The 21,441-nt window shown below is 42.6% G+C and overlaps 1 protein-coding gene across 1 annotated transcript in view; it reads right to left on the bottom strand.

The window, feature by feature from the left end:
• The window catches only part of RASGRP3 (RAS guanyl releasing protein 3), a 301,226-nt gene extending 280,065 nt beyond the window's left edge, over positions 1-21,161 (bottom strand). Inside the window, exon 1 of the mRNA XM_073557604.1 lies at positions 20,943-21,161. The gene's annotated coding sequence lies outside the window, so the exon portion shown is untranslated. The remainder of the gene's footprint in view (positions 1-20,942) is intronic.
• Between the last annotated feature and the right edge of the window lie 280 nt (positions 21,162-21,441).

Here is a 21,441-nt window from a genome sequence, read left to right on the forward strand (position 1 = left end):
GTTTTTGATGCGTTTTTGCAAAAATTTAAAATAACAATAAATTTGGTTCAACTTCACAATTGTGTCCCACTTGTTGTTGATTCTTCACCAAAAATTTACATTTGGTATCTTTATGTTTGAAGCATGATATGTGGGAAAAGGTTGAAAAGTTCCAGGGGGCCGAATACTTTCGCAAGGCACTGTAGTTCTTAATGATTTTTGCTGTATGTTTGGGATGCTGTCCTCCTGAAGAAACAAATTTGAGCCTATCAGGCTGACTTCTACCTGATGATATTGCATGATTTATAGTTATCTAGCTATATTTGTAAATGTTGAGAACACCAAGAAATGACAACGTGGAGTACAATAGATGCTGTGGTCGCTCAAGGAAATTTAGCGCAGCAGATGAAAAACACTTCATGCTTACTTCCCTTAAAAATCAGAAGATGTTCAGCTCAGAACTGGCAGCATAAAGTGTGACCCAGCTACATACATCTACTGTTGAGAGATGTTTGGCCAGAAGTGGTCTTCATGAAAGACTGCTTGCCAAAAACCATACCTTCAACATAGAAACAAAGCCTAGCAACTCAGCTATGCATGAAAAATAGAAACTGAAGTACCAAAAAAAGGAAGCATGTGTCCAGGATTGATGAGTCAAAATGTGAAATATTTGGCTACAAAGGAAGGCATTTTATTTACCATATATACTCGTGTATAAGCCAACCCATGTATAAGCTGAGCCCCCTAAATTTGCCACAAAAAAATGGGAAAACTTATTGACTTGCATATAATCCTAGGGTGGTAAATGCAGCAGCTAGAGTTGAGTGAAACAGGTCGATCAGATTCAAAAGTCGCCGACTTTCGCCAAAGTCGGGTTTCATGAAACGAAACCCGACCACAGTGTGAAGTTGGCCATGCGGTCGGCGACCCAAGCGTCAAAGTCGGGTTTTGCCGAATGCTTGCACGTGACTTTTTTAAGCCAATGAGAGAAGCGTAGCGTAGCGTAGCTGGAGTGGGAGTGGCAGAGAGAGAGAGAGGGGGGAGAGGGAGAGAGAGAAGAGAGAGAGAAGAGAGAGAGATTTCACCGCCTCTGGGGTTAATATTCATGCCAGGTGTGTTTACAGTCCTCCACTCACTGCCGACTTTTCTCCCCATTGACTTGCATTGGGTATCATGTTTCATGACTTTTCCCGACTTTTCCCTATAGTCGGCCGATTTCGTTCGACTCGACTTTTGAGAAAGACGAGTTTCATGAAACCCGACTCGACCCTAAAAAAGGCAAAGTCGCTCATCTCTAGCAGCAGCTACTGGTAAATTTCAAAAATAAATATAGATACCAATAAAAGTAAAATTAATTGAGACATCAGTAGGTTAAATGTTTTTGAATATCCATATTGAATCAGGAGCTCCATATAATGCTCCATACAGTTCATGATGGCCCCATAAGATGCTCCATACAAAATACACCCCATATAATGCTCCATACAGTTCATGATGGGCCCCATAAGATGCTCCATACGAAATACACCCCATATAATGCTGCACAAAGGTTAATAATGCCCCATATGCTGCCCCATAAAGGTTATGGCCCCATAAGATATTCCATAGATTATGCTCCCATAAAATGCTCCATAGATTATGCCCCCATATGCTGCTCCATAGATTACGCCCCATATATTGCTGCTCCATAGACTATGCCCCCATATGCTGCTCCATAGTTTATGCCCCTATATGCTGCTCGATAGATTATGCCCCCATATGCTGCTCCATAGATTATGCCCCCATATGCTGTTCCATAGATTATGCCCCCATATGCTGCTCCACAGAATATGCCCTCACATGCTGCTCCATAGATTATGCCCCCATATGCTGCTCCATAGATTACATCCCCATATGCTGCTCCATAGATTATGCCCCATATGCTGCTCCATAGATTATGCCCACAAGTGCTGCTCCATAGATTATGCCCCCATATGCTGCTCCATAGTTATGCCCCCATATATTGCTGCTCCATAATTATGCCCCCATATATTGCTGCTGCTGCAAATAAAAAAAATGACATACCTCTCATCGCTGGGGGCCCGATGTCGGTGTCCTGGGCAGGCAGTGACAGGTTCTGATGTCGCCACTGGCTCAGGACCCTGGCACTGGCAATATTTACCGATCCCCGCTCCATGGCTGCCCGCAGCTCTGTCCTCTCCTCCTCCGTGTGCTGTTAGTGACGTTCAGGCAGAGGGCGCGGCACACACTAACTATGGCACCGCGCCCTCTGACCTCAACATCACAGACAGAGGACGTGGAGAGGATAGAGCAGCGTGCAGCGATGGACCCGGGACAGGTGAATATAGCTTATACTTACCCCCTCCTGGTGCGGTCTCTGCAGCCCCGCTTCTCCCGGTCTCAGGCTCCTTCCTTCAGTGGTCACGTGGTACCACTCATTAAACTCATAAATATGCGCATATTCATTACTTTAATGAGCGGTACCATGTGACCGCTGAAGGAAGGAGCCTGAGATCAGGAGAAGCAGGGGGGGCTGAAGAGACAGCGCCAGGAGGGGGTAAGTATGACCTGACACCACTGCCCCCTGGTATATGACTCGCGTATAAGGTCTCTTTCACACTTCCGTTTTTGTCAATCAGTCAAGATCCGCCAATTTTGAAAAAAACCGGATCCGCCATTTTTGTTTGCGGATCCGTTTTTTTCCCCATTGACTTTCATTATTGGCGGATCTTGACGGATTGCCGTCCGTTGCATCCGTTTTTGTGAGGATCCGCCAAAATGTTGGTGTCCGTCAATGTCCTCAAAGATTTCCAAACGGAGCTTGCAACGTTTTTTTGGGCGGCGGATTTTCTCTCTCTCTCTCTCTCTCTCTCTCTCTCCCCTTCCCGGCCAGCGGTTCCTTTAAATTTCCTCATTTTGCGGATCCGTCAAAAAAACGGATCCTGTGGCATCCGTTCACATCAGTTAACAACGGATCCGCTTTTCCACCTTTTTGGCGGATTGTAACTGACACAAAAAACTGAAGTGTGAAAGAGGCCTAAGCCGAGAGGGGGACTTTCAGCCCCAAAAAATGGGCTGAAAATCTCTGCTTATACTCCAGTGTATACTGTACCAAAGGGCTGGAGAGTGGCACCATAATCAGTACCTGCAGATAACAGTGAAGCGTGATGGTGGCAAGATTAATGGTGTTCTCAATTCAGGCACATACTTATCTTTCATGCAATAACATTCAGGAGGCATCTGATTATCTCCAAATTTATTCATCAACAGGACAGCAGCCCCAAAACATACAGATAATATTTCCCCAAGAATTACCTTTTGCGTAAAGAAGAACAATTAGTCCTGAATAATAATATGCAAATTGCCTCTTCAGAGAAAAAGACTGGTTATGAATACAACAGGGCGCAAAAGTGCAGGAACATGATTTGACTTTTGGAGAGCAAATTTGGCTGCTTTCAGTTGTGGATGCCATGTCACATTTCCATCGCTACCAAGGTGCCAAAACAAAAATACCCCATGTGACCATTCTGGAACCATATCCCCTCAAGAAATTCAGCTAGTCTTGTAAGGAACATCTTGAACCCACAGGTCCTTAACCCAATTTTGTAAGATATTATGTTTTTATAAAGATAATGTTGTCTTAGCCTCAAATATCTTATTTTCACAACAATAACAAAAAAGTTGACCCCTTAATTTGTTACAAATTACGACAGCGATGATAATATATGCAAAGTGCTGAGGAATATGATAGTGCTATACAAACAATGCATAATAAATATGTGAACCTGGCAAATAATGTTCAATTTACACATTTAAATCAATAGTCTGATGTATTGACTGGTTATGTACTCTACATATGGCATTCCACGTCCTCTAAATACTCCCCACCAAATTCAGATCTATATGAAAAGGTACTTGACAATTATTTCTCAAACCACTTTAATTTTGTAGGTCCCATATTATTTGTATTCTTTGCTGCTTCTTTGGATATTTGGCTTTAGGATATTTAAGGATATCTTTATTCCGGTAGCTGCAAAAGGAGGAGGCAAATGTGCATCTGTCAGATGTTATCCAGCAGCGATGAGACAGTACAGTAGAATCCAGGAAGCAGATTAAAGCAGAAAGGAAATCCAGGTTTCTAATAAACTGGCAGTGAACACACCTCAGATATTAAGCTAGCAAATCAAACGAGACTGAACAAAAAACCCTCAAATGAAGCATTTAAATCTTAAAAGGTTTGTCCACTACTTTTATATTATTGACCTATCCTTAATGACTAATATTCTAGCAATATGTTTGGTGGTGGGGTGACATTGGGCACCTGTACTGATCAGTTATTATCACCTCCGGCAGAAGTCAGATGTAAAGAATGTACTGTCACACTGTTTCTAGCTGATACTGCATATCTGGGTAGCTGCTTTCACTAAACAGGGTGCCAAGCCAGCCGTATACCGTTTACATCCTTTTGTAACTGCAGTTGGCTGATTGTTAATCGTCGCCTAATGGTCTGGGCCATAAATCTATCGTTGGTCTCCCGCTGGGCAGCACACATCACTGCGTGTGACAGCGAGAGACCAGCAATCAGCGAGCTCCCAGCGCCATACAGCAGACGCTGGGAGCTGGTATCCAAGGTAAACAGCGGGTAATTAAGCGCCGTGCAGCACTTAGCTACCCACTGTTTACCCTGGATACCAGCGTGCTCGCTGGTCCTGATCGCTGGTGAGTCTGCCTATGTGACAGCTCACCAGCGATCAGCTAACTATGTCCCAGCAATCCCATCCACGTCGGATCATTGGTGGGATCGCTGGGACATTGAATCGTGTAACGGGGCCTTTATTCCAATAACCTATCCTCAAAATAGAACATTAGTATAAAAGTAGTGGCCAACTCATTTAAAAACTATCTGCACTTGATTATTCTCTGCCGGACATACTGCAGACGAATGGCCAATTTCCATTTTTGTGTTTTTCATTTTTAAGGCTAGTTTCACACTAGCGTATTTTACATGCAGCGCACGGCGCCGCTAAGCCCCGCCCCCTGCCCGCCCCATCCAGTCATCTCCTCCTACTATCGCACACGGCTGCATGCGATCTGCGCACCCTATCTTTAGCATAGGGTGAGCAGACCGTGTGCTGGCCGTGCGCTAGTAGGATTTTTGCATGCGCTGCGCACTTTTGAAGGTGCGCCGGTGTGCGCCGAATGCACCATTATGCATTTTGGTGCACTCGGCACACCTTCAAAAGTGCGCAGCGCACACAAAAATCCTACTAGTGCACGGCCAACGCATGGTCTGCGCACCCTATGCTAAAGATAGGGTGCGCAGATCGCATGCAGCCGTGTGCGATAGTAGATGACCGGACGGGGTGGGCAGGGGGCGGGGCTTACCGGCGCCGTGCACTGCATGTAAAATACGCTAGTGTGAAACTAGCCTTACTCCCTTTTTTCCAAGAGCCATAACTTATTCATTTTTCTGTCAAAAACATGTGAAAGCTTGTTTTTTTGGGAGTCAAGTTGTACTTTTCAATGATTCCATTGTTTTTACCAACAAGTGTAGTGGACATTTGGAAAAAAAATTCCAACTGTGATGAAATTGAGGAAAAAAAAATTCTCAAAATTGTTTTTTTTAGAAATTGTTTTTGGGAATCGTGTGGTAATAATGACCTGGCAATATTATTCACCTCCCCAGTAAGATTACAAAGATTCATACTGTGTTAGGGTTGGCGGATTGCACTAAATAAAAATAATAATAAAGTGCAATCGCAACCCGGGGTCCACCGTGCAGAGATGTATAACTGCTACTAGTATGTAATGACGGAACACACAGTGAGCGATTGCTAGTACAAATAGAATTAACAACACCACTCAGTGTGCACAGAACCCAGAGTTCCAAACTCTGTTACTGCACAGAGCAAAAGAAAAGAACAAAATAAGCAAGATACTAAACCCTGTTAAATGGCACACGGAAAGTAGCAAATTTGACGCTAGATGTGAAACCCTATTGCTCTCCCAGGGAAGTCTAGGCCAAAGGTTGGTCTTGCTCTGTAACTCAGCTGTGCTAACTTCACACACGACAGAAACAGTTGCTAAGCCAAGTGGGGTTTCCCACACTACACTACCTGAGAGCCTTTTATACAGATGGACAGGACCTTGCCTGTGGACAAATCCAGAGCTGCAACACCACCAGAGCAGCTGATGTCCGACCACCAATAGAAAGACGCCACATCACGGACATACTCAGCAAGGTGATTTCTGGACATAGACTCCAGAGCATCTGGTCACCACTGAATATCACTGGTTACCATTGACTTGGCTGGAGAGCCAGCATGATCCTAAGCAAGACGGTGGAACTGACATTTATGCTGAGCAGCAGCTGAAACTGAATGGGAGACCACAGAGACAAATAAGGCTTGGGATCTATTCTGTGCAGCAGGAGAATCCCGATGCCTAACAAACTGGCCCAGAATTTTTATGGTGGAAAGAAAATTAGAAATTTGTAAAAAAAAAAATTTTTCTATTGTGTCGTCATTTTCCGTGACCCTAAACGTTTTCATTTTTTGGTTGGTAGAGTAATGTCAGACCTTTTTTGGAGGGGCAAGACAATGTTTTTATTGATACCATTTTGGGACAGATATGACATCTTGATCGCTTCCTGCTACAAATAATATAATTTTGGCATTGTGAACTCTTTTCGGTTTCTGGTGTTTACTGGGCAGTTATTTTTATATTTTAATAGATCAAAATATGTGTATTTTTTCAATTGTATTATTATCTTTATTTCTTTGTGAGTAAAGTTAATATTTTTTTTCTCATTTTGTTTTTTACTGTATTTGTTAGTCCCCTTGGGGGACTAGGGCCTGCAATCACCTGATAGCTTGTGCTATATAAAGTAATACTTTGGCATTGCTCTATTTAGCACAAGGGATAAGATGATCAAGAATGACTTAAAAATCAGTCTCCTTTAAAGCCCTGCCACAGGCTTGCTTTCAAAGGAGCTCCGTGATGTCAGGCACATCTGTCATAGCAACCAATTAGCACCCCATGATCTTGTCAAAGGAGTGTCGACAGACGCATATAATAATGTTACCTCATGCCAGTGTGTTACCCTCTATGGAGATTGAACCTTTCTTTCTACAGATGCAGGAAGTGCCCTTTTATCTTTTGAGTGGAATTTACATGAAACAGCTTTTGACGATAATTTTTTGATAGACCAGTTATGTACAAGTAAGCCCTCCCCCCATTCCTCTGTTCTTAAGAATAAATACATCTACGGTAATTATTTTCATATTTCTCATAACCAAGAACCTCCAGACGCTTATCAGTTTTCTAGCTTTTCTTTGTACTGTTTCTATCTTCAGTGCATCCTTTTTATGAAATGATGTCCAGAAGCGAACTGCATATTCCAGATTAGGTCGCACTAATATTGTATGCTGTTATTAAGTCTGTGATCTACAAGTACACATAGAACCGACAGTCGTGACAGTCCGGTTACTTTTTTTTTTGCCCCGTATATGTACCTACCTACTGTCAATGTAATGCCTTTATGCATCTGTATCTGTACTTGTTCCTGCCTTGCTGCTGTAATGCTCTGAATTTCCCCATGGTGGGACGATTAAAGGATTATCTTATCTTTAAGTGACTCTCCTAGTTTTACACACCTTAGAGCATATGGTTCCCAAGGGCAGACATACCGCCAGAGGCCTAGAGGTGAAGGAGGGCCCTTGCAGACTGGCAGGGCCAGTGTCACCCCTCCAGTGCATTCCGGGGCCCATTCACTGTCAGGGACACCAGCACGCTATGGGGCCCGTGAGTCGGGCGCTGGCATCGGGTACCCCCATGCCTTAAACTGTTTGAAATACCACTCCCTCGCTTCTCCGGTCTCTTCCGTGTTTTGTGACTCTGATGTCTCAGGGCAGAGGTGCAATATCACTACAGCGTGCCCTCTGCCAAGCAAGGTAAGAGGGTGAGGTGTTTAATTTTTTTATGCATGGAGCATTATATGGTGCCCATTCTGTATGGAGCATTATATGGTGAGCATTCTGTATGGAGCATTATTTGGGGCCCATTCTGTATGCATTATCTGGGGTTCATTATTCTGTGTGGGGCAATATATGGGGTCCATTACTCTGTATGGAGCATTAAATGGGGCCCATTATTCTGCACACTATTCTGCAAAGAGCATCATATGGGGCCCATTATTGTCCATGGAGCATTATATGGGACTCATTCTGTATGGAGCATTATATGGGGCTCCTTATTCTGCATAGAGAATTGTATGAGGTCATTATTCTGCATGCAGCATTATATGCGGTGCGTTATTCCGCTTGAAGCATTTTATGGGGTCCATTCTGTATGGGGCATTATATGGGGCCTATTATTCTGTATGGAGCATTATATGGGGTCCATTGTTCTGTATGTAGCAATATATGGGGCTCATTATACTGTATGGAGCAATGTATGAGGCCCATTATACTGAATGAAGCAATATATGGGGTACATTATACTGTATGGAGCACGATGAGGTGCCCATAATACTGTATGGAGCACTATGTGATGCCCATGTGTGTAGGACTACATAGGAGGAAATTAACTTTTGTAAAGGGTACATTGCTGAGGACAGTTTCTACTGGTAGGGTACACTTATCAATATCCCGTTTACCTCTAACACTACATTTACCTCTAACACTACAGGTACTGAAACCCTGAAACATGTGGATACTTGATAACCTAAATCCCCTCTGCTGTATGGTATTGTAGAAATTACAATAGATATCACCCATGAAATGTAAGAAGAAAGTGAAATCTTTGACATTGTACTTTACCTATATTTCTCTGCCGTATCTGTGCATCATGAATCCGTGGTATGTGAGACACTCCTGGGGCCCACAAAAACCTGGAGCCGGCCGTGTCTGTCTGTGCATGTTTATTCATGTGTGTGTCTATGTGTTTATGCACGTGTGTATGTATATGTGTCTATCTATGTGTGTATGTATAAACATATTTGTTTTTGGTTAATGTTTGATACTGCAATTGTAAAGAATAGAAAAATCAACCAGGCTGCTTAAATAATCAAGTTATCTCTGATCCACAGAATCCAACCACTGCCCCCTCCCCAGAGATTCTGAGAACAGGGAGCTTCAGTCTTGTGCTGAATAGAGCAGAGTTGTGCATGCTCGGCCTCTGCTTGCCATTATCTATAGACTGCTGAGCGCTGCGCTCGGCTATTTCCGTCAGTTCCATAGACAATGAATAGAGCAGAAATGAAGCAGGCGCCCTCCATTCCATTCATGGCTGAGCTGAAGAGTCCTGTTCTCACGATTTCTGGTGGTCCCAGTGGTCAGTCCCCCAACAATCAGTAAGTTATCCCTTATCATTGGGACTGGGGATATCTTGATTTATTTGGGGATAGCCCTTTATGAGATACCTGATGGTATAGATAACAGACATATAATTTAATACAATATTTACATGGTTGGGCTCAGAATAACCGAATTCCAGCAGAGATGTATATCTCTTTGTCAGTAAAAAGATATATATTTTTAGAGGTGTGGGGAGGCCAAAATAGAACTTTTGCTATGGTGCCCTGTGAACTCTATTTTGACCCCTGCTTGAAGGGAGGTGATAGTGAGGGGAATCTGATCTGTTGCTCAGAGCACAAGGCTCTGGGGGTCCCATGGCCAGATTGTCCTCATTATAAGTGGCATGCCGGTCAGGGAGGGGGACTCAGACATATTTCTTGCACAGGGTCCCCAATCTGTCAGTGTTCACCCCTGATGGAACCCAGATGTTATAAGTGCCCACGTGCATAACTTTACATTTATCCACACTGCTCCTCATCTGCCAAGTGGATCCCCAAACACTTAGTTTATCTAAGTCAGTTTATAAGTTATGAACATCTTCCATAGACTGCACTATACTATGTCACTCAATGTCATCTACAGTAATGCAAACAACATTGTTAAACCCATCTTCTATATCATTAATAAATAAGTTGAATAATAGCGAACCCAGCACTGAACCTTGGGGTACACCACTTATAACCGGTGACCATTTATAGTAGCAGATATTCTCCACAACGCTTTGCGTGCGATCTTTGAAACTTTTTTTGATCCAATTACAAACATTTCTTTAAGCCTTCAGATCTTAATTTACCCATTAGGTGTCTTTGTGGGGTAATGTCATTTACCTTTGCAAGGTCTAAACCACTATATTCACAGCCAGCTCACTGTTCATGTTTCTACTTATATCTTCATGAAACCTTTTCAGATTAGTTAGTTACGGTACTTTTCTAACCTGGACAATCATTTCTGCAGATGACTCAAACAGTCCAAACACCGTACTTCCTGCAGAATGTCTGTGCATAGTAAATACAGGGAATGGACTGCAGAGGATAGGAAGAATAATGGTCCAGAGAAGGAAATGTGAGTGCTACCATGAGTCATGTGTCGTGCCAACATTTATGCATCCTGAGACCATTCAGGTGTGGGATCTTTTTATCCAAGGTGGTGATTTCACTCACAATTTTGCCTCAGAACACACCCTTGAAAAAAGAATTGTATCTAAACATCTTCCAAGTGCATTTTCTCCCAATGATCCAGGAGCAAATTGTTGATGGACAATGCTTTTTCCTGCAGGATAAAGACCATGTCACAAGGCAAAAGTGACAACTAAGTGGCTCGGATAACAACAATAATAATAATCATTTTGGGTCTATGGCCAGGAAACTTCTCAGGTCTCAATCCCATTGATAAGTTGTGGTCAGTCCTCAAAAATTAGATAAATAAACAAAAACACAAATGGTGATACACTCTAAGCACTGATTAGGCAAGAATGGGTAGTCATAAATTGATTCCAATTACCTGAATTCGGACTTAGAACCCCGTCACACATAGCGACTCACCAGCGATCCCGACAACGATATCAACGTGTCAGGATCGCTGGTGAGTCGTTACATGATCGCTGGTGAGCTGTCAAACAGCTATCAGCGATCAGCACCAGCGACGATGAGCACGCGGCGTTGCTGTGTACTTTAGTTACCAGCGCGCTGATGCAGGGAGCTGGTAACTAAGGTACACATCGGGTTTCTAAGGGACGTGCATCACTTAGAAACCCGATGTGTACCTTAGTTACCAACTCCCTGCATCAGCGCGCTGGTAACTAAGGTACACATCGGGTTTCTAAGTGACGCACGTCCCTTAAATACCCGATGTGTACGTTAGTTACCAGCTGATCACTGGTCTCCCGCTTGTCACACGCAACGATGCGTGCTGGCAAGCGGGAGACCAGTGACCAAAAAAATGTCCAGGGCTTTCCTACAGTGATCAGCGATACCGGCAGGGGGCCGGTCGCTGATCACTGTCACACACAGCGATCTCGCTGTCACACGCTAGCGAGATCGCTATGTGTGACGGGGCCTTACATAAACCATTGCTGAAAGAAGAGTTCCAGAAATGTAATTAAAACCACATAATATTTTATTCATAATTAAAAATATCACCAAAAATTAAAACATCAAAAAGCACCCAAACTAGGAGAGATGTGCAACACGTGTTTAAATATCCTGAAGCTAATACATCGCCACTAATAGTAATCCCAAACTAGATACTCAATCAAGAGCTATATAGCCACATAACATATAACCAATCCAAAATGTGGCACTATATAGCCATATTACATATGTGCAATAGAAGCATGTCCACAATATAGCGCTATATATTAACATTACATATTAATGATGGCATCAAGTCCTCCATTTAGCGCTATATATCTTTATAACATATGTATAATGAAATCCGGTCACATTACCAGGGAAAGCAAGTTGCAGGTGAAGGCAGCAGAATCACTGTGATGACTCGTCTCTCCTCACCCCGATGCGCGTTTCACATCCAGCTTCTTCCGGGGGCATCTAGTTTTGGATTACTATTAGTGGTGATGTATTATATGCAGGATATTTAAACACGTGTTGCACATCCTTCCTAGTTTGGGTGCTTTTTGAGGTTTTAATTTTTGGTGGTATTTTTAATTGTGAATAAAATATTATGTGGTTTTAATTAAATTTCTAGAACTCTTCTTTCAGCAATGGTTTATGTAAGTCCGAATTCAGGTAATTAGTGTTGTGAAGTGCCAGGGTTTGCATAATATAGGACAAGTGTAGAATAAATTGATTCCAGCCAATTTTGCGTTCAAAAAGTTAAACGGTGCTCCCTCCATTCTGATCCCTGCCATGCACCCAAACAGTGGCTTTCCCCCACATATGTGGTATCGGTGCACTCAGGAGAAATTGCAGGACAAATTTTGTGGTCTATTCTCTCCTGATACCCTTGTAAAAATAAAAAAAAAGTGGTTCCCAAATAATTTTTTTGGGAAAAAATTAAAATGTTTTTTTTCCTTCCACATTTCTTTAGTTCTCGTGAAGCACCTGAAGGGTTAATATACTTTATGAATGTGGTTTTGTGCACCTTGAGGGGTGCAGTTTATAGAATGGAGCCACTTTTGGCTATTTTCTGTTATATTGACCCCCCAAACTCACTTAAAATGTGAGGTGGTCTCTAAAAAAATGGTTTTATACATTTTGTTGTAAAAAAGAGAAATCGCTGGTCAACTTTTAACCCTTATAACATCCTGACGAAAACAAAATTATGCTTCCAAAACTGTGCTGATGTAAAGATGACATATGGGAAATATTATTTGTTAACCATTTTGTGTGGCACCACTCTCTGATTTAAGGGTACAAAAATTAAAAGTTTGAAAATTGCAAAATTTTAAAAATTTTTGCCAAATTTCCATTTTTTATAAATAAACACAAGTTATGTCAAAGAAATTTTACCACTATCATGAAGTGCAATATGTCACAAAAAAATAATCTCAGAATCAGTAGGATCCGTTGAAGTGTTCCAGAGTTATAACCTCATAAAGTGACAGTGGTCAGAATTCTAAAAATTGTCTTGTCATTAAGTACCAAATTGGCTCTGTCACTAAGTGATTAAAACCATGACGAGACAAACTCTGTGAAAGCCAAATATGTAAGTCTTGAAACTTTTGGATTCAACTGTAAATAGTTTTATTTACCGTATATACTTGTGTATAAGCTGAGATTTTCAGCCCATTTTTTGGGGATGAAAGTCCCCCTCTCGGCTTATACGCGAGTCATATACCGGGAGGATAGGCGGGTGTGTCAGAGACCATACTCACCTCTCCTGGCACTTCTCTGCAGCCCCTGCTTCTTCCTCTGCCATCTGCTTCCTGCATTCAGCGGTCACATGGTACCGCTCATTAAACTCATGAATATGCGTATATTTATGAGTTTAATGAGCGGTACCACATGACCATCTGAATGCAGTTAGCAGACGACAGAGGAGAAGCAAGGGCTGCAGAGAAGTGCCAGGAGAGGTGAGTATGATGGGGCAGAGTAATATTCACCTGTCCCCGTTCCAAGCCGTGAACCGCTGTGTCTCTGGGTCCTCCTGCTGTGACGGCAGAGGGCGTGATGACGTAGTCAGTGTGCGACCTCTGCTGTCACTGCAGAGAGCCGGGAGACAGAGCGGTGGATGGCAATGGAACAGGGACAGGTGAATGTCGCTGGTGTCGGGGGCTCAGGACACCAGTACCTGGCCCCCAGCGACGGAGAGGTATGTCATTTTTTTATTGCAGCAGCAGCGGCAGCAGCAAATAAGCGCTATATATGGAGCATCTTATGGGGCAGCATTAACCCTTGTGCAGCAGCAATATATGGGGAGTATATATGGAGCATTTTATGGGGCAGCATTAACCCTTGTGCAGCAGCATATGAGGGGTATTTATGGGGCAGCATTAACCCTTGTGCAGCAGCATATGAGGGGTATTTATGTGGCAGCATTAACTCTTCTGCAGCAGCATATGGGGGTATTTATGGGGCAGCATTAACCCTTGTGCAGCAGCATGAGGGGTATTTATGGGGCAGCATTAACCCTTGTGCAGCAGCATATGGGGGGTATTTATGGGGCAGCATTAACCCTTGTGCAGCAGCATATGGGGGTATTTATGGGGCAGCATTAACCCTTATGCAGCAGCATATGGGGGTATTTATGGAGCATCTTCTGGGGCAACATTAACCCTTGTGCAGCAGCATATTATGGGGGTATTTATGGAGCATCTTATGGGGCATTAACCCTTGTGCAGCATTTGGGGGGTATTTATGGAGCATCATTAACCCTTGTGCAGCAGCATATAATGGGGGTATTTATGGAGCATCATTAACCCTTGTGCAGCAGCATATTATGGGGGTATTTATGGAGCATCTTATGGGGCAGCATTAACCCTTGTGCAGCAGCATATGGGGGTTTTATCTATGGAGCATCTTCTTGGACCACCATTTAACCCAAGGCTTATACTCGAGTCAATAAGTTTTCCCAGTTTTTTGTGGCAAAATTAGGTGGGTGGCTTATACACGAATATATACGGTATGTTTCATAATTTTGCACAAAAATACACCGTTTGTAACAAAAGTCACTTGTTTCTGTGTTACCATATTTTGAGTGTCATAAGTTTTACAATTTTCTGCTAGCAAAGCAGTATGATGGCTGTTGTTTCCAATGGTACCATTTTGTGGTGCAAGCAGCTTTCGACCAATTTGTATTGATACAAAATGAGCAAAAAACATTAATTCTAAATACATTTTATTTTTTCAACTCCTTCCAACCAATGCCTGCTTTCACCTTCCTGACCAGACCAAATTTTTCAAATCTGATGTGTCACTTTATCCATTAGCCATTTTGAGACTGTTTTTTCGTGAAACATTGGCCCCGATTCATAAATGTGATTTTGCTTGTTTTCTGGTGTAAAACTGTTAAATGTCATAAATAGCAAGTTGCACAAAAATGTTGTAAACTTTGCCAATTTTACCCCATATTCACCAAAATAGTGTGCGCAGTTAAATGAATTAGGTGTACCATACTCCAGCAGACCTGTTCATTAACACTATCGAGCACAACAATAGTTTTTCCAATGAACAAAGAACATTTTAATGAATCTAACTTAATAATAAAAATAGGTTCCAAAATTTGATGTGGTAAAAAAAAATGTTCCTGTGCTGAGTTAGGCCGGTTTCACATTAGCGCTTTTTAAGCGCACGCACGGCCGGGGGTAGCTCCGCCCCCGAGCCGGCTCTCTGCCCGGCGTGCCCGCTGCCCGCCCCTTGCTTGTAGCGCCGCCTACTAGCGGACAGCGGCGCCTGCGATCGGCGCACCCTATCTTTAGCATAGGGTGCGCAGATCGTGCGCAGGCCGTGCGCTAGTTGAGCTTTGACCTGCGCTGCGCACTTTTGACGGTGCGCCGTGCGCGCCAAAATCCGAAAAGTTTGATTTTGGCGCGCACGGCGCACCGTCAAAAGTGCGCAGCGCAGGTCAAAGCGCAACTAGCGCACGGCCTGCGCACGATCTGCGCACCCTATGCTAAAGATAGGGTGCGCCGATCGCAGGCGCCACTGTCCGCTAGTAGGCGGCGCTACAAGCAAGGGGCGGGCACGCCGGGCAGAGAGCCGGCTCGGGGGCGGAGCTACCCCCGGCCGTGCGTGCGCTTAAAAAGCGCTAATGTGAAACCGGCCTGACTGTGAAGGAACATAGTCTGAATGTTCCACATCTCCTGGCAGAGGTTTCTCTGTTTAGAAACATGTTTTATCTCAAGTAAAGAATCAGCTGAGAACCCGTACTGCCCTGTATATTCTGTTGTGTCCTCCCATGGCCAGGAGCTATGGTATGATCAGACCATGTCCTCCCAAAGAAGCAGTGCGAAACGCGCGTCGGGGCAGAGGGACGTCTGGGGAATTCCACTTACCTGTCCTTTTGGTATGCTAATCAGCGTTTAGACTATTATCTTGATTATGTTTGTTCTAATTAGTCATGCTGTTGTTTGATTTAGTGGTGCATTGAGCTGTAATTTATCCTTAATATTGGTGGGCACTTTAGCAGTAAATTATTTAGGATCTCGGGCACACTGTTTACTTGTTACTACACTCAGTTTGACATGAGATGATTTAAAACTTATTATATCAACTGGTAATTGTTTTTCAGTGGATTCCTATGGTTGCCTAGTCCCTCATTAATTTTTTCCAGTACTTTTCTATGTGACTTTTTGTCTTTTAATGTTGTCAAATAAAAATATTTTTTTTATTTAATATGCCATTCAGTGGTGTTCTGTTTTTGATTACGGGTTCCACAGAAGTGATCATGTCCCTGTATGGTCAGATGCAGCGATTACACAGTACAGAACAGGGGCACATTTAGACCGAAGTCACACTAGCGAGGAATATGGATGAGTGCTATGCGATAAAACATTGCATTGCACTAGGACTGCTGTTAATCTATGGGGCAGCTCCCATCACCGTTTTTTTTTCTCAGCCATATTATACGTGCAAGTGAAATTGCAGCATACTGCGATTTGCTGCGTATATCGGCCTAGACTTGGCAATGAAAGTCTATGGGTGCGAGAAAAAAAATCGCACAGAACTTGCACCATGCGAGTGCTGTCTGATTTTTACGCACCGGTGTCCTTTGAAAAACTGGAAAATCATGTGCGGCTACAGTAAAATCACACTGACAGCTTAGAAAACAATAGATAGAATAGATATATGCACAAAGAATAAATATATATATATATATACATGTCAGTGACACACACACATATATGTATTTATATTAGGTAGATAGATAGATAGATAGATAGATAGATAGATAGATAGATAGATAGATAGATAGATAGATAGATAGATAGATAGAAGAAAACCCAGTAATTCATATGCGGTGTACAGTAAAATCACACTGACAGGTTAGAAAAGAATATATACACATAGAATACATATAACTTCAGTGCAGGTCAGGCTGTGAGGGAGCGCAGCATCAGTGACATCACCGCTATTCACTGAAGCTGTTCTTGCAGCCGAGCTGAACTGCTGTGACCTCAGGACCATGAGAAAATGCCAGTGATGAGGTCACGGCAGTTCATGCTGCTATGAAGACACTGCCATGTCACGTTTGGAGAGCCCCTGATGTGTCTAAACAGTGCCTAAACAGTGGAAACCCCGCACAAGTGACCCCACTTTGGAAACTAGACCCCCCCAAGGAACTTATCTAGATGTGTGGTGAGCACTTTGAACCCCCAAAAGCTTCACAGAAGTTTATAACGTAGAGCCGTGGAAATAAAAAAATCATCTTTCTTCCACAAACATGATGTTTTAGTCCCCAAATTTTTATTTTCCCAAGGGTAACAAGAGAAATTGGACCCCAAAAGTTGTTGTCCAATTTGTCCTTAGTACGCTGATGGGGGGGAACCACTGTTTGGGTGCATGGCAGAGCTTGGAAGGGAAGGAGCGCCGTTTGACTTTTTTCAAGCCAAAATTGGCTGGAATTGAGATCTGTCACCATGTCGCATTTGGAGAGCCCCTGATGTGCCTAAACAGTGGAAACCCCCCACATGTAACCCCATTTTCAAAACTAGAGCTGCAAAGGAACTTATCTAGATGTGTGGTGAGCACCCCCAAGTGTTTCAATGAAGTTTAGAACACATGGGTGTGAAAATAAAAAAATCATATTTTTTCCACAAACATGATCTTTTAGTCCCCAATTTTTTATTTTCCCAAGGGTAATAGGAGAACCACATTTTGACTCTCATATTTGTGGTCTACCTATGATGTCAATTAGAGGCCTTTCTCATCTTAAGTGGGAGAACTTGTACAATTGGTGGCTAACTAAATACTTTTTCCCCACTGTATGACCATTATTATTATTATTATTATTTATTGTTATAGCGCCATTTATTCCATGGCGCTTTACATGTAAGGAGGGGTATACATAAAAACAAGTACAATAATGTTAAACAATACAAGTCATAACTGGTAAAGGAGGAGAGAGGACCCTGCCCGCGAAGGCTCACAATCTACAAGGGATGGGTGAAAATACAGTAGGCGAGAGTAGAGCTGGTCATGCAGCGGTTTGGTCGATCGGTGGTTACTGCAAGTTATAGGCTTGTCGGAAGAGGTGGGTCTTCAGGCTCTTTTTGAAGGTTTCGATGGTAGGTGAGAGTCTGATATGTTGTGGTAGAGAGTTCCAGAGTAGGGGTGATGCGCGAGAGAAATCTTGTATGCGATTGTGGGAAGAGGAGATAAGAGGGGAGTAGAGAAGGAGATCTTGTGAGGATCGGAGGTTGCGTGCAGGAAAGTACCGGGAGACGAGGTCACAGATGTATGGAGGAGACAGGTTGTGGATGGCCTTGTAAGTCATGGTTAGGGTTTTGTACTGGAGTCTCTGGGCAATGGGGAGCCAGTGAAGGAATTGACAGAGGGGAAAAGCTGGGGAATAGCGGGGGGACAGGTGGATTAGTCGGGCAGCAGAGTTTAGAATAGATTGGAGGGGTGCGAGAGTGTTCGAGGGGAGGCCACTGAGCAGGAGGTTGCAGTAATCAAGGCGAGAGATGATGAGGGCATCGACTAGGGTTTTTGCAGATTTTTGGTTGAGGAATGAACGGATTCGTGAAATATTTTTGAAGTCGGCAGGAAGTGGAAAGGGCTTGGATATGTGGTTTGAAGGAGAGATCAGTGTCAAGGATTACCCCGAGGCAGCGAGCTTGTGGGACTGGGGAGAGTGGGAAGCCATTTACTGTAATGGATAGGCTTGTTGGGGGGGTCACGTGAGATGGGGAAAGATGATTAATTCTGTTTTGTCCATGTTAAGTTTCAGAAATCTAGCAGAGAAGAAGGATGAAATCGTGGACAGACATTGAGGGATTATGGTTAGTAGGGAGGTGATATCTGGTCCAGAGATGTAGATGTGTGTCATCAGCATAAAGATGATACTGAAAGCCATGAGATTCTATCAGCTGTCCCAAAGGTGTAAATGGAGAAGAGCAGGGGTCCTAGGACTGAACCTTGTGAGACTCCAACAGATAGGGGGCGAGGTGAGGAGGTGGTGTGTGAGTGGGAGACGCTGAATGTCCGGTCTGTTAGGTATGATGAGATCCAGGATAGGGCCAAGTCTGTGATGCCAAGGGATGAGAGGGTCTGTAATAATAGGGAATGGTCCACTGTGTCAAAGGCAGCCGACAAGTCCAGGAGGAGGAGGACCGAGTAGTGTCGCTTGCTCTTGGCTGTTAAGAGGTCATTGGTGACCTTAGTAAGGGCAGTTTCAGTGGCGTGGTGTGACCGGAAGTCAGATTGTAAGCGGTCGAAGAGGGAGCAAGAAGAGAGATGGGAGGACAGTTCAAGGTAGACGTGTTGTTCCAGTAGCTTGGAGGCATAGGGGAGAAGTGTTTGCATTCTGGAGTGTTGTAATGAGCATCTTGAATCCATAGGTGCTTAACACCATTTTTTTAATAACTGCCCTTGAAATATTGTGTTTCTTCAAAGAAAATGTTGAATTATCCCCAAACGTCTTATTATCACAACAAAGTAAGGATAAATTTGACCCCTTAATTTGTTACGAATTACAGCTAGGCTCAAAGGGAAGATGCAATATTTTGAATTTTGGAATGCAAATTAGGATCAAATAGACTGTGAATGCCAGCTTAACTTTTTAAGCGTGATAGTACACTTCCCAATGCTAGATAAAAGCCTGAGAACAAAGTGTCAAGTATTGTAAGTCAATGCAAATTTTTCTTTAGGCAAAGTGTGATTTAATGACATTGCTACACTTGCCATTGTAAGAAAAGAGCAGGAGATCAATGTGTCAAATGTCTCAAGATTATGTAGAATATTGCACAAATTACAACTTGTTAAACTTAGTAACTGCATGTTTTAAGACAGCTTTAACTTGTCATGAATAGATGAATTTTATGAAGAAATGTAATAACAAATATTTTGAGCTTCAAGTAAAAAAGGTTTACCGCACCCCTATACAAATAGAGTAAAACATTGATAAATTTGACCTAGGCAATTAAGACAATGAAATATTGCCACTTATGCAAAAAAAAAAATGGCGTAATTGCAATAATAAATGTCTCCTTGTGTTTCTCTCAGTTGTACCTGTCTTAGCTCAAAACCAAACCACTGTCAAGTGTGATAAATTACATTGCACCAAAACACATCTATTTGTAGAAGCTGTCCTCCTACATCAAACGAGACATGCCGATCTACTGATGTGATCACTGGTTCATCACAACATGCTATACTGTGAACACTGTCACTGAAAAGAGTCCCAACCTGCCTTCTCTGTGCAAATACAACCAGTAATTATCAGTATCGGGCCTGCAAATATTGGTGGCCTGGCTTCTCTTTTATTGATGTGTCATCAACATCCTCCTTACATACATGGGACACATAACTAATACACTCAGAAAATTCAAAATAGAAGGAGCAGACAGTCATGAACCTATTACTATCCACTACAGCCATCATAACTTTGGTTTGGATTCATAAATTTCATTTTAGAAGCTTTTCTCACTTGCATTTTTTTCATGTCCTGCACAAGTCCTAAGTGGTAATGGGCCCTTGAGCACTGACCTAATGCCTAAATGACTGTAAATAAACGACAAGCAGATGTCAATGACTGTGGGAACACACAAAGGTAAAAAGAAAAATAGTATATCACTTCATTGCCCCAACTATTACTGCTGACAGTTATCAGGATAGAATTTGTTTCCCTGACATATAATAGCACAGACATAATAATGCATCAAACCCAATATAAAGGTGAACATCTTAAAATGGCACACGTTACTGAGTACAACAACAAAATAGTCGGATCATGCCAAATTTAAACTAAAATTTAAAAAAAGGTCTTTACACATTTAGTCCCATTTGGCGCTTTTCTCATGAGGTGTGAACCATGTGTTCCCGTTTGTAGCACTGTGCTATATAAATAGGTGTTAAACAATGTAGCACATTTGCCTGAATTCACTTGGCATGAAAATAACCTTTCTTGTAAGACATTATGTCTGATCTCAACATTGGCTTCTAACGTGCAGATATAAAACAGTATCTAAAAAGGTGCATCATTCCTGACCTTGTTCTAGGCTCAGTCGTCTTCCTTCTCCGCACCAGGTCACACGTATTTTCCAAGACCCTCCTTAGGTTTTATATTAAGATTTGGTCCATTTTGCCAGGTCTGGACGGTGTCCTGCTCCCTCCCAGTAGGTCTACATAAAAAGCCAGTATGAAGGTCTTTGCTGTAAAATTGTAGATGACTTAACTGAGCAGCGAGCACATTTCCTTCTATTCTTTCTTAAGTTCATTTTCCTGCTTCCAGTTAGGCTTTATTCTTTTAATTTGACTATAAATAGATTTGACAACCACAGCGCAGAATAGCGGCCCAGGCAGGAAGTGTGCGACAAACAAGGTAGAATTATTTTATTTATATCTTTTCCTTGCTCAATATGATCAACCAGGAATGGCATTGTTCAAACCATAAGTCAATTTTTTGTTAAATTCTACTTTTGTTTTATTTTATTTTTCAAGCTCACAATTAAGTTTAGTAGAAAAACTTTCACTACTAATAATTCAGA

This window comes from Dendrobates tinctorius, unplaced genomic scaffold (assembly GCF_039654945.1).
Source record: "Dendrobates tinctorius isolate UK_male_01 unplaced genomic scaffold, ASM3965494v1 ptg000250l, whole genome shotgun sequence".
Classification (NCBI taxonomy): Eukaryota; Metazoa; Chordata; class Amphibia; order Anura; family Dendrobatidae; genus Dendrobates; species Dendrobates tinctorius.